Genomic DNA, 6,129 nt, shown 5'->3' on the forward strand with positions numbered 1-6,129 from the left:
ACCATACACGATTTTCTTCATAACCCATTTCATATTTCGTGGAGCCTAAATTACACCATTTTCTTCATAATGCATGTATTACATGTTAATGTAAAATAATGAATTATGTTGGCTTACACTTATGGCCTTTCCAAGGCCTTTCCATACCTTAAGGGAACATTTTAGCACTCGCCATATGGTTAGTGAGAAACGCCACATTGCAAATGTAAGGTCCCTTACTAGACGTCCTGCAACGTTTCTAAACGGGGAGAGATCTTTCAGGAAGTCATCAAACTAAATCTCTCGGACGTTCGGTTTCCGTTTTATAAAAATAACACATTTTGGTCATTTTTCCGCAGTCTAGGAAATTCCCACCAGAGGGAAAATAAATAATATTGCAAATGCACAAGCACATTGCAAATGCATGTGGCCTTTTCTCCTAAACGGAAAATATTTCGAAGACGTAATGGACAGTTGGCCCCGAACAAGATGGCGTCGAGGCCTCAACGCTTTTTGAGTTATGGCCATTTTTCTGGGATTAAATGTCAAAAACGTAAAGTAGGGTGCTAATTTGACCGCTTCACGTCAAAGTACATAAGCATACGGTGTCAGGAAAAAAAGAACCAGCCATTTATCTATCGTAATTTAAGAGAAATCGTACATTGACAAATTGGTCATGTTCACAAAAAGGAGTTAAAAAAAAAAAAGTTACAGATCCAGTTGCAGTGTGTTCAGACGAACATTTTTTAAGTGGGTCTCGAAGCTCTGCCACTGCATCGCAGTGCTAGCTGCGCCACCAGAGTCTCTGGGTTCGCGCCCAGGCTCTGCCGCAGCCGGCCGCGACCGGGAGGTCCGTTGGCCTAGCGTCGTCCGGGTTAGGGAGGGTTTGGCCGGTAGGGATATCCTTGTCTCATCGCGCTCCAGCGACTCCTGTGGCGGGCCGGGGGCAGTGCGCGCTAGCCAAGGGGGCCATGTGCACGGTGTTTCCTCCGACACATTGGTGCGGCTGGCTTCCGGGTTGGAGGCGCGCTGTGTTAAGAAGCAGTGCGGCTTGGTTGGGTTGTGCTTCGGAGGACGAGTGGCTTTCGACCTTCGTCTCTCCTGAGCCCATACAGGAGTTGTAGCGATGAGACAAGATAGTAATTACTAGCGATTGGATACCACGAAGAAAAGGGGATAAAAGGATGGAGTGAAAAAGTACGGTGCTTAAAGACACACAAAGCCTGCAATGGCATTGCCATTATCTCCAGGCCGTGCCGAGTTCAACGAGATGCCCCGCTTGACCGTAGCTAGCTCGGTCTGAGTGCAGCGACAGGGACAAGAAGAAGGACCCAAATGACCCTTGACCTCAATTTCATAGTTTTTTGCTTTTGGGAGACAGAGAGAGAACCGTTAAGGTTAGAAGCACAATTTGACCTCAGGAACGTTCCTAAGGTCCTCCCGATCTGTGCAAGCCTAACATTGACCGTGTGGCATTAACCCTTAATAGTTAAAAGAAGGTGTTTACATCAAACAGTTTACAATGACATGTCTCCCCATAGGAATACATTGCCTGCTCCCCTAAATTCAACCTGAAGCCTATGTGGGTTAATAATGCCTTATGAACCTGTCTTCGATGACAATCCATCAGGCCACTATGAGGTCTACCTGTGTCGATTCTAAGCTTCCTGGAGCAACGGAAGTGGTTAAATCACCCTAAAAGTGTTTGCCATACCCAACCTGCAGTTTGAGAGAAATAGTGCATTCAACCCTATGTAAATCAGTGAGTTCTTAACGTATAGACTTAAAACTCAGGATTCTGTAAAAGCCCACTCCAATGAGGATATGTGTTTACTTTCAGCTTCCTGTGCCAACCGGAAGTGCCATAATTGGTGTCAAAAGGGCTGTTTCGAAGGGTTAAAAAAGTCAAATCTTTCCAAAACTTAATATATGTGAATAGGCAACCCTCATGAACTGTAAATCAGTCATTCATCCCATCAGATTTCAAGGAAAAATTTACACACCCACACAGAAAGGATGGAGTGACACACTGAGGGGCTTAGAGGCAGACAGTGCCTGCAATAGTTACTTTTGTTTGAACTTTTAAAGAACCGTCAGACCTAGAGTTCTGAAACTTTACAAACCTGTTCTAGAGCTCAGGTCGATTAAGCACGGTGAGTTATGTGGCTCTAGAAGGTTCTCGGACCGATAAAAAGCCTCGGTGCATTTGCATTGACTTCAATTCATTTTGAGCATTACAAAATGGTGACATTTAGAAAAGTCCCAGAGTTGCAAGACTAGGTGCATTGAAACCGGCTCGGCCCATAGAGACGGACCCCGACATTTCTGTCCGATAGCTCATTCAAGGACCCCGTAGCAAGGCATGGAAAAAAGTGGAATTTCAGCACCAATTAAGGTTTTGCTCGGGCACCGAATGACCTATCGAGCCGAAACTTGGGATTCGAGGTCGCCTCACATAGGGCTAAACATAATGTGAAAACTGGACCCGCAGCTAGAACATAACTACGTATTATTTGTTTTATTATGGTTTAAATGGAAGGCGCTGTGAATTTTTGGCCTGCTCTGAAATATGTGATAGTTGGCTTCTAAACGAGTTGGAAAAAGTGAGTTTGGAGTCAGATGGTATCAGTTTGGTGTCTGAAAATATCTAATTAGCTGATGGACACTGACTTGCTAGTTGACTTTTGTGCATTTGCAATATGTTTCAACAGTGAAAAACCACCAAAATAGCATTCTGAAATCACCACTAAAAATGACATCACCATAGCCGTGCCGAGTTCAACGAGATGCCCCGCTTGACCGTAGCTTGCTCGGTCTGAGCGCAGCGACAGTGACAAGAAGATGACCCTTGACCTACATTTGAAGTCTTTTGCTTTTGGGAGACAGAGAGAGAACTGTTAAGGTTTAGAAGCACAATTTGACCTCAGGAACGTTCCTAAGGTCTCTGTGCAAGCCTAACATTGACCGTGTGGCATTAACCCTTAACAGTTAAAAGAAGGTGTTTACATCAAACAGTTTACAATGACATCTCACCCCATAGGAACACATTGCCTGCACCCCTAAATTCAACCTGAAGCCTATGTGGGTTATGAATGTCTTATGAACCTGTCTTCAATGACAATCCATCAAGCCACTATGAGGTCTACCTGTGTTGATTCTAAGCTTCCTGGAGCAACCGGAAGTGATAAAATCACCCTAAAAGTGTTTTGCCATACCCAACCAGCAGTTTGTGATATATAGTGCATTCAACCCTGTGTAAATCAGTCAGTTCTTAACGTATAGACTTAAAACTCAGGATTCTGTAAAAGCATACCCCGATCAGGATATGTATTTACTTATAGCTTCCTGTGCCAACCGGAAGTGCCTTAAAATGGGGTCATAGGTGCTGTTTCGAAGGTTTAAAAAAGTCAGATCTTTCCAAAACTTTAAATGTGTGAATCGGTCAACCCTCATGAACTGTAAATCAGTAATTTCGCTAAACAGATGTCAAAGAAAAGCTCTCTCACACACACACACACACACACACACACACACACACACACACACACACACACACACACACACACACACACACACACACACACACACACACACACACACACACACAGCAAGGATGGAGTGAAAAAGTATGGTGCTTAAAGACACACAGAGCCTTAAATGCTTTTAGGGGGGATCCAGACTTCCATACCCGCTCTGGGAGCGCTATACTACCGCCCCAAATCAATGGGTGCTGGCCTGAGTGATTTATGGAGGTTTTCAAAAAATATTCTGTTTTTTCTTCTGGAAAATATTTTATGTTTTTTCTTCTCGAGTCAATGGCCTGAGTGATTTATGGAGGTTTTCAAAAAATATTCTAAGTCCAAACTTTTCATGCACCTGGTATTTTTTTGGGGTTACCAGGCGTCATTTTTCAAAACGGTTGAAATTGCTTTTAGGGGGCATCCAGAGTGTCACATGACCGGATGAGGTAACTATTCTTGTTCTTCTTGTAACTTTCCGGTAGGCTAGAAGCTTTCCGGTGTTTTGCTGCTCGACACAGGTCGACGCAGGTATTGCACTTGATTTATCGTTATCGTAACCGTAGGTGCAGCCAAGTGGAAATACGAAAGCTTTCTAGCTATTTCGCACTGACGGTAATTTGAACACAAGAACGTTTCTAGTGAAAAGGTGCTTACACTCAGAGCCATGTATTTACACTCAGCCACCCTAGCCTTATTACGGGTTAACGTTTTGGTAATTTTGGTTGGCCAACAAAATGTAAGACTACAATGACTGCATACGTTTCCCCAAATGTTATACGAAAAAAAAATGTTTTGTTATTGATGGACAATGGCAAGGCTGCCATTGTATTTTCAGTTACATTCTGTTCAATAAAAATGGTTTACACGTTTATTTTTTAAGAAATACATGGAACTACAACCGAATAAAACACCATTAACCATCATGCATTGCTTACATTCATTCTATCCTGAAAAGTCTGTTCAGAAAAAATCGAAAACAGTACATATAGGCATAAAACCACAATGTTTTAATAGGGATTAAATAAAGACAATATATATATAACCTCTTATGGTTAAATGGTTAAAAAAAGACAAAATATCTATATATTCATAACGTAAAATAAATAAATACAGGCGATCGCGTCTATGGTTGTTGCAACGGCTTGTGTGTCGCCTACTGGTTAAATTCGTGTCTTTTCGCACGAATTAAGTAGCACAGAAATTCGTGTATTTTCGCACGAATTAAGTAGCACAGAAATTCGTGTATTTTCAAACGAATTGAACCACCCCAAAAATGCACAAAAACGCACGAAATCTGCTGAAATACATTTTGTACATATATGCGCGAATTGAATGTGAGGCTGGGCTGCTCAAATCCATAACCTGCCCATATGGGAAAAATAAACTAAAATCCACAATTGATATCATTATGATAATGATCATTGATTTTCAATAGAACCTGTATACATTCTTGCATTGGCCTACTAGATTTATCCATATAACATTTCAATTTAAATCATATTACATAGGGGGAGTGAGTATTTGGAGACCACCATAGAAATATAATTTATTCTTTCCGTTATATTTCTAGGAGACCACGACATTTTGTCTCGTGATGGAGACCTTTAAATGACGGTTGCATGCACCCTAGACAGTGGTTTTCTGTCATCTATTGTTTTCACTCTATTTTCAGCTGTGCCGATTCCCTCTCCTCTCCTCAAACAGGATCCACAAGTAAGAAGAGACAAATGCTGTACATATGACTGCACAGAGTTACCGTGGTCATTCGAAACAAACACAAATTGGGCAAATTCTCCTGTCCTAAGACTCATGTCTCTTGGGTTCAGATGGAGGTTGTTGGCAAATTAGAGACATCCTGGGGCAACTTTCCTAGTAGTCATATATTCCCATCTACGTATCCACTAAATAAACTGAAACGACTGAACCACGCATTTCTGGAAGTCCGATAAGAAAAGCAGTGTTGTGTAAGTATTCGGCTTTAAGCTGCTCAGAGCACAAATTCTGAGCCTTTTCCTGATCTTTCAGAACACACACCCACAATCTCCAGGGAATGCACTCTGACTGGAGTTGCTGCTGTGTTATGGTGAACAGCGTCTTGTTCCTAAGGCAGCAAACGGAAAAACATTTACTTAAACAGGGCGAGGCTGCAATAAGAAACGTTCATTTCCATTACCTATCGAAAACACTTTCTGTTGTATTCCTTATGAACCCATGCAATGTTGTTGTTGTGGCAGAGGATTAGAGGATCTGATTTGGGGGTGGTGGTGGGGGGGTTTGGAGAGGTTTTATAGGGAGGCAGGCTGAATATCTGTGGCCCATGTGGCTGGTAGTGGGGGTAGGCACTTGGCAAAGAATCAATCAACTGCCAAACATGGGCTGCCAAACATTTGGGTTGTTTGTCGTGTGGGGGGGAAAACCAAAAGACTCCACCTTGGGTTTAGATAATCTGCATTCAATTTCTTACCCAAACATGACATCTCTGAGTGGAACCAGAGCCATCACACTAGCCCACAAAAAAAGACCAAACAAACTGTACTTTCAAGTCATAGCAGAAACATGGTGGAGGAAATACTGTTCAAATTAAAGTGCAACAGAGGGTCATTTCTCAAAGATATTCAAAGAGAGTGTG

The sequence above is a fragment of the Salvelinus namaycush genome, chromosome 27 (genome assembly GCF_016432855.1).
Source record: "Salvelinus namaycush isolate Seneca chromosome 27, SaNama_1.0, whole genome shotgun sequence".
Lineage (NCBI taxonomy): Eukaryota > Metazoa > Chordata > Actinopteri > Salmoniformes > Salmonidae > Salvelinus > Salvelinus namaycush.